This window comes from Microcebus murinus, chromosome 4, assembly GCF_040939455.1.
Source record: "Microcebus murinus isolate Inina chromosome 4, M.murinus_Inina_mat1.0, whole genome shotgun sequence".
Lineage (NCBI taxonomy): Eukaryota > Metazoa > Chordata > Mammalia > Primates > Cheirogaleidae > Microcebus > Microcebus murinus.
The window spans coordinates 34,171,447-34,181,913 of NC_134107.1; the positions used below are offsets into that span (position 1 = coordinate 34,171,447).

Below are 10,467 nucleotides of genomic sequence, written 5' to 3' on the forward strand. Positions count from 1 at the left end.
TGACTTTCATCTCACTGTTATGCAATAAACCTGTCAGGTTGAATTTCCTTTTGGTGAGCCAAAAGCTGAGCTGAACACTGTTATATTTTAAATATACACCAAATATTCCTCATATTATTTATAGGTTTTTAGTTTTTCAAGAAGAATGAAATGAGCTAGCTAATTAGTGGCTTCTTGACTTTTTTTTTTTTTGATACTTGCTCATTTAAGCATCTGCTGTGGTCAGTGATTCTTCCTTTAATGTCCACATTTTCTTCCAGTTTAAGATTGTAGGGTGTTGCCAGTCAAATTAGACACTGAAACCAAAAGGAGAAACAGGAGCCTTTCTTTATGCTATTCTGTTAGTACTGTTGATTTCCATTGCCAGTTACTTGCACATGCTCATACAGTTGGTCTTTGCTGTGCATAGTTCCCATATGCACAGCTTTCAGTTGACACGGTACCATGCAAAGCAAGGACTGCATAAATTTGTGTATGTTTGAATATTTGTATATCTGTGAGCATGTATTTATTTTTATGTTTGAATGTGTCTATTTTTTAGGTGTTTGAAAATGGTACAAACACTGGAGAGATCTCTGTTCATATCAGTAAAAAAGATTTGAGGTCTAATAGCCCAGCTCAAACTGACGATATGATGGAAAGAGTGAGTTTACTGATAATTTGCTTATAGTTATAAATGTCTATCACGTTACTGGTAGTTAATTTAGACAGTTACACCTTAAAGTTGTTTACAAAAGATCAGTCATTTGCTGATCTGTAAAGGCTAATAGTCCAAAGATTGACTTCTGAATTTTTTAGGCTCTCAGCTTTAATATAATATTAACTCCTGGACCCCTACCTTACACTATCTTAACCTTCATTATGCTTATATTTGGAAATTTGTCTACACTGGGTCCTGGTTTTGATACATTAGGATTTCTCTCTTGTTTTCACTTTAAAAAGAAGTGATATGATATTCAATGAGGGTATGCTCTGGATCTAGGGTATTTGTAAGCTGTAGACCCTCAGTGACTGACATGTAGCCTTGGTCTTCTCCCACGCTCACTGTGAGCAAATCCAGCTGGCTTATCTTAGGCACTTTTACCTTTTCCTATTTTCCAGACAATTGGGATGTTTCTCAGGCAGAACCAACATGTTCAGGGTCTTTATTTGGGGTCTTTGTCTTGCATAAAAGGACACTGAACACCCTGTTGTTTACAAATTGGGGTTATGCGCCCGAGCGCACACCAATGTTTTGGGCTCTGCTGCTTTGTCTTTGTTCAGAAACTGGCTCCTTTTTCCCCCCTTCAGTTCAGCACCCATAGACTTACCTCTCCTCGTGGTATCCATTACCTGGCTTTTATAGCCAATCAAAAAAGTTGTGTATGAATTGGGAGGCTCTCATTGGATCAATTAGCTATACCCAGAAGAGATGAGGAAATGCTACTTTGATTATAGAGAAGGATCCATAGCCTTGGCTGATTTCGTTTTAACAACACATCCCTGATTATATAATACAAATCACCATAATACAAAAACCTTCCTAGAATTCTTCACCTGTCTTCCCTCTTTTTTATATCAGAATATTTTACTCTTTGGTTCATGTTAAAATTGAAGATGATGTTTATAATATGTTATACAAGAAGATGCTATTTTATAGAAACTTTTTATATTGACTTATAGTAGACTGGAATTGAACTATGCTTTGCTTCTATATGCAAGTAAATCTCCAGGGAAAGCTTTGATTAGGAGCATTATAAAACATTTTGGGGAGAGCTCTTGTGACACTTAAAGACAACTGCTCCCTTGTATGGACACTTGTTTCAATCACTAGCCTGAGATGTTTCACACTCTTCTCAAGTCCCTGAACAAATTCTTATCCTATAAAGGCTCAGTGATGATAGCTTTACAGATAAATGGGTGAAGATTATCACAATTTTTGGTTGCCACAGCAAAGCCCTAACCAATGACCTAAAGATGAAAGGTTTGGGCCCTTACCTCCTGTAGGCTGTTGAATGCTCATATTTGAACACCTAAAATGCAGTCTGTCACGAAGTTGAGAAAATAGAGATTGCAATGCAACTCCTGTGAAAATGAATTTGGTTAAGTGGTCAGGTGCTCACATTCTATGTCTACCTCACATCCCTGTCCTTAGTGCACACATTTCTTGACCCAGATCAGACCTTAAATCTTTTGTGTCTTTCCCCTTTACAAAAAAGTGATGCCTGTAAAGCAAAATCCCTGTGATTTAAAAAATCATCAGCATTATATGTTTTCTGAAAGAATAGCAAAACAACAAAAATAAGCTCAGGGCTGAGATACACAGAAATAAATATAGGGCTTTAGAAATATAATCCACAGATTTCAAAACATGTTTGTAGTTTCAATGAAAAAATAGAAACAAAACAACACAAACTTTTACTATTCTAGCATCTTTGCCTATTATACACCCCAAAAGGATAATAATCATAATTTTTAATTCAAAGGATTCAGCTATGCTGGATGAGAAGTATTAACTTAACGAAATGAAAACACATGTCAACATTTTCAGCCTTTCTGATGTTTAAGACCAAAAATCTGTTCAATGAGCTGATGAAAACACTGATGTTGGAGATACTATTATTTATGTCTAATTAGGACAAAGCCTGATTGCTAGGCATTCTATAAATATAATTGCTGGTCAAAGGAAATATTTTACTCAGTCAAGAGTCTATAGCCAATCAGTGAGACACCTAAGATATGTGGTAGGCCTGGAACTTTTCCTCCTTTCCTCTGAGCCTTGTCAGTTAGCACTTCTCAATATACCTTCAATGGGAATTAATATAGCAGCAAAAAAAAAAAGAAAAAAGAAAAGAAAAAAAAGGACCCTGAACCACAGCTAGGCAAGAAAATACCACAACTATATCCACATCCCTGCAGGGATTACAGAGTAACAAGAAATTGAGAGACACATGAACTGACAAGGGAGAGATGAAAAGGAAGCTCGTGACAGAAGGCTGGGGGAAGAACAGAGTGACGGATGGGTGGGGTACAGAGCAGGAAAGAGCAGAGGCCGAAACACTGAAACAAAGGTGATGGAGGATAATGAAAAATGCCTCTTAAAATAGCATATGCAGCACAGTTCTGTTACATTTACTTTAGATTTGAAATATGCCCTAAATTAGAAATATCTTGATAATTTAGAGACTCTAAATGTAAGATAGAAGCAAACACTGACAATGTTATTATTTAAAATATTAAATGACAGCTTTTTGTACTTTACACTTCAATGCTGTCTTATTCACAACTTGAAAACATCTATTATTGACGATGCTCACAGCTTTTATGCAGGGCTCATAATTAAAATGCATCCAGGAAGAGTTCTATGTGAGCCAACTCAGGCTGAAAGTCATATTTATTTTTGCAATCCTATAAATGGTGAGTTGCTCTACCATTAGTTACCTGAGGTTAGTTAGGGACAGGGAGATTGGCGATTGTAAAACTTGAACAGGGTCTGAAAGGCCCCTAGCAAAATGTGTAGCTCAGACAAGAAAAGCATAACCCTTATCAAAGAGGACTGTTACCGTGTGTAGAAGCTAAATGCTCTTTCTATAAGACTGTCACATCTGCTTTCAGTCCCCTTGCCAAAGGGTCAGAGCTCAATCACAAGCCTGTGGCACCCCCTGCTGGTTAAAAGCCCATGCTCATTTCGTTACTTACTGAGCTAAACATTGCTGTCATTTCACACTTCTTTTAACATTCTATATGAATTTAATTATCATTTGTTTGGACTTCATTTGTTACAGAGTGGAGACAGTTTATTACAGATGTTCACATTTTAGGTTATTTCTTTTTCTTCATCCCTTCCCTTACTCCCACCAGTTACTTCTGAGGATTCATCAAAGGCTTCAAGGTTCTTCCATCAACCCACTAGGCCTCAATTTTTCTTCAATCCAGCTTTTTGATGAGAATGGTCAACAAATTAAGAATCCACTTTTGCTGAAGAATGAGCAAAAAATTTGGGTTTCTTATGGTCAAGCATACAGGTAGGAATGAGGTGTTTATTATCTGTCCTCAATCTTTCCGGGGTGAGCTAATTTAAAAGGAGGGTTGAGAAGCCAAGTAGCACCCTTTATGAATTTTTTTGTTTTTTTTAAGTTTGAATTCCAATAAAATGTCAGGGGTGTTTTTGTGAGGCAGTATTGTTTATGGAATATGACATCTCTCTTTTTCTCTCTGAGTCTCCCTCTCTCTCTCTCTCTCTCTGACTTTCTGTCTTAATGCCTTGTCATAGTTCTTGAAGTCTGCCTGTCAGCACAGCAAGAGGGATTTGTTCATGTCTGAGTAGTCACCTTAATGATAGCAGATGGAAACGCCACGGGGGGCTCAAGCCCATCACACTGTCATTGTCGCACACTGCCCTGACCTGCTTCCACTCCTCTATTTTTTTGGTCCCTTTTTAAAGGAGAAATGGATGGTAATTGAAAAGGATCTTAAGCAAGATTTATGAAGCTGTAGACAACATGATTCCCCACTATCTCTCTATGTTTTCACAAATAAAGTCTTAACCTTTTAAGCACCAATGACAGGACAGCTAAAGATAAATTGGTAAAGCTTGTAAGCCCTATCCTATCAAAGTTATGTTTCTCAAAAGCGCCTTACATTATCCCACAATAATTACTGGTTATTGCTGAGCATTGTGTAAATTTTTGTAGATTGGTAAATTCCTGCATAAAATTATCTTCATTTCTGAAGAAAGAAAAAGGCTGTGGAGAGCAGACACTGAGGAGCTGGGCCGTTGTGTTGAATATCTCAGAAATTTATGCATATTTTGACAGAACACATCCAGTTGAACTCTGAAACTGCTTGTCAGGAAACTTAAACACACTTTTCTGCCTATTTAAAATTTTTTTTCTTTTTTTTTTTTTATCTCATACTTATCTGCAGAACAGAATAAGGGAAAATAATTTTTCATATAGAGTATAATTGATCATATACTAATTATAATGAGAAATAGCATAAACAAACCTAAGTCTTAGCAAAGTAAGGGCTGATTAGATTTACTATATATTCAAATAGTCAAAATTTCAAATGCTGAAACAAATCTACTCAGACATTTATAAAGGAATTGGAAGAAGTTAGTAGAGTAAATCGTGGGATCCAGGTTACAAAATTTTATTTCATTTGTCCCAGTAGAGTAAAATTAAAATACTTAATGATTTTTTATGCTGTGTCATTTATAGAATTAAAAATATCTATAAGGAATGATTTTTTTCCATAGGAAAATTTAAAAATATAGTTCAATTATATTGTGAGTAGAATTGTTTTTATGATGATAAGAACAGTAATGAATTTTAAAGTGGCAAAAATTCTTAATAATTTAGCAAGGATAAATATTAAATTATTAGCAAAGCTAATAATTTATCTTTTTAGTTACAAGAAAAATTTATCTTTTTAGTTACAAGGCTTTAATAAAATGTGTCATTAAATATTCTTGATACCATTGTCACAATGAAAGTAATGGCTAATTTTGATATTTTTAATGATGTTTTCAATAATACAGCATTTTAATAAGATCAAACACTCATTTGTAACTAATTGGATCATATTTGTGGAATAATTGGTAAAAGGCCAAGAATCTGGATATTCTAAAATCAGTTAAGGATTGTAATTGGAGAAATTTACAAGTGCACACATTGTTTTGTATTTCATTGTTATTTTAACAGGATAATGTATTTTTTTTGGTTTTGAATCCAATATAAAGCATCAGGAAATCCTTATAGCATTTTGCTACCATTGGGACTTAAAAAAATGCTTATGTCTAATAAGTTATTGCCATCTAGTTTAAAATATAAATGTGTAATATGTATTAAGTAAATGGTATTCATTTTCAGGAAGTAAGTCTAATGTGCCTAATTTGTGTTGCTATGAGGGATTAGGCTACTCATTTGCAAAAAATGACTTTACCTGTATCTGCTTCTATTTTGAGTCTTTTAATTATTTTTCCCCAAAATTTTTATTTTGAAAAATTTCAAATCTACAGAAAATTGACAGAATAGTACAATGAGCCTCTGTATATTCTTTACTTACCTAGGTTCACCAATTTAAAGAGTTTGCCACATTTGTTTTACATCTCATATTTCCCATCTCTTTCTCTTCTCTCTCTCTCTCTCTCTCTTTCTCTCTCTCTCGGTTTGAAAGTAATTCCAGAAAATCATTAAAATTTCACTTCTAAATGCGTCAGATCACATAACTGAAGAACAAGACATTCTTCCATATCACCACATAATAATATCATACACAGTCAACAATAACATATCATTTAATATATAATCTATATTCAAGCTACCAAAAATGTGTTTTAGAGCTTTTTGTGATCCAGTACCCAAGTAAGCTTTCTGCATTGCATTTAGTTATTTTTTTTAGTTCTTTTTAATCTAGAATATTTCGTCCATCTTTTGTTTTGTTTTTTAGGAGTCCAGGCAGTTCTTATAGAATGTCCCACATGTTGGGTTTGTCTGAGAGTTTTCTCATGATTAGATTCAGTTTAAATATTTTTGGCAACAAGACAATACAGTGATGTGGTTGAGTCCTTTAATTCTGTAGCTAAATAATAAGTCTTTGTTACCAATTTAGAGAAAAATGGTTCATAGTTGAAATAGTGACCATTCTTTTTATTTAAGATCTGTTTTGAATTTGGTTTTCATTCCCAAATTCACCTAAAACAATGTGCCTAACAATATGTACTATGAAAATCAAATCAGCATAGCATGTAGTGAACTCATAAAAAATAGGTATTTATAGCCAAATATTAAAGATTCATTTAATTATCATTTCCCAAGATTATTATGGATGTATCAAATTGCAGTTATACGTGAAAAAAATGAATATTATATGAATTATTGTTTTTCTCAATGAAATAATTTGCTTTTATTATTGTAATTATTTAAGAAAAATCACGTGTTGGCAACTATTCTTGGCATATAATAGATCAGCTAAATAAACTGAAATGTACATTTCAGGTGTTAATATAGGATATCAACAATAGCATTATATAATATGAATTTCACTTATTTCTGGATTTTATTAGACACTGATATTGTATATTTTATTATTTGTGTTCAAATTTCAGTATATGTGTAATTTTTGCAAATAGCTTTGATTTTTTTTCTATTTTTCAGGTCTCCACTAAACCCTGTTTTGGGGTTGACCTTTGACCAAGTGACTGCATTTGCCAGAGGTGGCATCATAGTTGCATATAAGACCTTTTTGGATCCTAATGCTGTTCTGCTACCTGGATGTGACAAGTAAATTAACAAGTTTTCAGTTAAAGTAATCCGAATCACCTAATTCAGTATTTCTCAGAGTGAGAGATTTGAAACACTGAACAGCATTATTTGAATAGTCTTAAATAAGCAATTATTTATTTTGACTTATTTCATGATATAATGAGATACTGCCTAAAAGACTTACCATTAACTTTCTTTAGTTTTAAAAAAAAGTGTATGGGACAATGAACAGAATATAATTTTAGCTTTGTAGAACTAAAAATTTTGTTTGAAATTTCAAAGCTTTTTTTAGTGGTTATTTCTAAATTAATCATTTTAAATAAAGCCATTAAAATATAAAATAATATGTTCTCTGTATGATTATTCATATTTAAACATTTTATGTGATGATGATAAAGTTAAAACAAGCAATGTGCTGGAGGCTTGGTGGGATGCTGAAAAGAAGACTAGACCAGGAATTAGAAGATCTTGCAAGGCATCTCTCATCTCTCATCATCACCTCATCTCTGCTCATGATTGTCCAAGAGCAGATTTCTTGTCTGTAAATAATAAAAACTGGTATTTACTGAGTGTTGACCATAGGTCAGGCACAGTTATAATGAACTGTGTAAGAATTGATTTAATCCTCAAAACAATTATTTTAATCCCATTATTCCCTATTACTCTATTATTATTCCTTTTTTAAAAATTCAAAGTATTAATATTACAGGGGTACAAATATTTATGGTTTCATGAATCACTTTTATAATGCTTGAGTGATGATTATAAGTGTGCCCATCCCCCAGATAGTGTTCATTGTACCTGTTAAGTTGATTATCGCCCATTCCCTTCTCTCCTCTTCCCCTTGTTTGATTTCTGTTGAGTTTTACTTCTCTGTATGCACATTGGTTAGTTCCAATTTAATAGCGAGTACATGTGGTGTTTGTTTTTGATTCTTTAGATACTTCACTTAAGATAATGGTCTCCAGTTCCATCCAAATTGTTGCAAAAGGCATTAAGTAATCCTTCTTCATGGCTAGTACTTCATGGTATACATATACCACATTTTACTAATCCGTTCATGAATTGATGGGCACTTGGGTTGATTCCACATCTTTGAAATTATGAATTGTGCTGCAATAAACATTTGAAATCATTTTGGTAAAATGACTTATTTTCCTTTGGGTAAATACCCAGTAGTGGGATTGCTGGATCAAATTTTTCAAAGACAGAAACCAAGGCATAAAACGGTGAAGTAATTTGCCCAAAGTCAACAGCTGGTATGTGATAGAGCCAGGATTCTAACTTAGATTATCTGTTTTAAGGATCTGAGTGCTTAACTAGTATCTAGCACTATCCAATAAAACTTTCTATGATGAGGTGTATTGAGTTCAGGTAGTCCTTAATTTTATTTCACCAGGTGCAATAAATACTGTTTTCTGTAAGTATAACAATGTGAAGCTGTCCTTATTGAATGCAAACTAATTTTATTAAATAATTTACTTAATTTTTGCACTCTCTTTGAATTTTCTTCCGATGCTCTGAAGTGGATCATTTGAAATATTTTTTTATTTATTTTTTTTGAGAAAGAGTCTCCCTCTATCACCCTAGGTAGAGTGCAGTGGCATCATCATAGCTCACTGTAACCTCAAACTCCTGGACTCAAGCAATCCTCCTGTCTCAGCCTCCTGTGTAGTTGGGACTACAGGCCATACCATCACGCCTGGCTAATTTTTCTTTTTATTAGAGATGGGGTCTCACCCTTGCTCAGGCTGGTCTTCTGAGCTTAATCCTCCTTTCTCAGCATCCCAGAGTGTTAGGATTACAGGTGTCAGCCACTACGCCCAGCCAAACAAATCATAACTGAAATCTTAATATATCTCTTATTTGTATTTCTCAGAGTATTGATAAAAATCGCTATTACCAGTCCCAGGATTGGTTTCTGTTGAATAGCATGCTGTATGGTATGTCCTAACTTATCCATGTTAAGCCAGGTAATGTTTTTAAGATGAGGGTTGGGTCCCTTTTAAAATAAATGAATTGGCTGAATTAAGAATGAAACCCAGCCTCTCCAGTTTGTCCATGTACCAGTGGGACTGTGATGCCTCCTAAGGCTCTCTTAAAAATCAGACTAGCATTTTTAACACAACCATTATAAGTATAAAAACATCCTCTATTATTCATAGTCTAGTATATTTAAAATACAAATTTAACAACCAAGGTGGTATCCACTACAAGTGATTCTGTAAGATTGAAAAGCATTGTTTTTTTGTTCTATTAATAATTAGGCATGGAATTCCCCAATATCATAAATAATTGCAGGGTAAAATTTTAAAGCCTTTCATTTTCCTTATACATACCAAGGCACTTTACAAATTTCTATTTAAAAAGATTGTGAACTATACATTGGTTTTTTTCTCTCACTAATAGAGTATAAGATGTATAAATTGTTATACTAGTAAAGGGCACTATAATTAAATGCATATTATTCTTAGAAAAATAATTAAATGTTTTACTTTTCTTAGTTGGGAAATTTGTGAAGGATTTCCAATTAATTTTAACTACACCAGTCAACAGATACCTGAGCAGTTTGAAAAGGTGGACTTGGAGAATCATTTTTTACAGAACAAGGTCAGATTTTATTTGTTATATTTAATAAGGTGCATTTTATTTATTGGACACTCAGTCAATATATGGTGACTGAGTAGGTATTTTTGAAAGCTTTTTTTAAAACTATAAATTACTTTTACAAGTGTTGGGGCAAGAATTATTCTTTACTTCCTGTTAATTAAGCACTTCAAAACTGAAGCAATATATAACATTCCTACTTGAAAAATTTCTACCTGAATTATGTAACTTAAGTTCTATTGTTTGGCATATTTTCTTTGTATCAACTATATTAACAAGTTGGAGTTGTTTAAGAAAGTCTTTAAGATGGCTGTTTTCTCTCTGTAGTTTAGCATCTGATCTGTTTGCTCTAAGGTCAATGTATCGAAGGAACATGAGTTCTTTAGAAAATCCAACTCATGGTAACCCAATCCAGGAAGTTTATTTATCAGTTTATACTTAGAAATTTATCCTTCCAGTGAATAGTCTTTTTTTCCCTCCAGCTGAACTGTTAAAGGCATTTTAAACATGTTGCCAAAGAAGAAATAATTCTTTTGTTTTTCTTAGCTGGCAAACTCTGTGTAAGGTTGTTCATTTCAGCTGCATAAGCTTTAGTTTTTGAGCAAATTAAATC

At 33.5% G+C, this 10,467-nt stretch overlaps 1 long non-coding RNA gene across 1 annotated transcript; it reads left to right on the forward strand.

The window, feature by feature from the left end:
• The first annotated feature begins 548 nt into the window (after window positions 1-548).
• Window positions 549-7,567, forward strand: LOC142870602 (uncharacterized). Its single transcript, XR_012918950.1, has 3 exons — window positions 549-643; window positions 3,841-4,004; window positions 7,140-7,567. It is a non-coding gene; the product is annotated as an uncharacterized LOC142870602 (long non-coding RNA).
• Window positions 7,568-10,467: the final 2,900 nt, after the last annotated feature.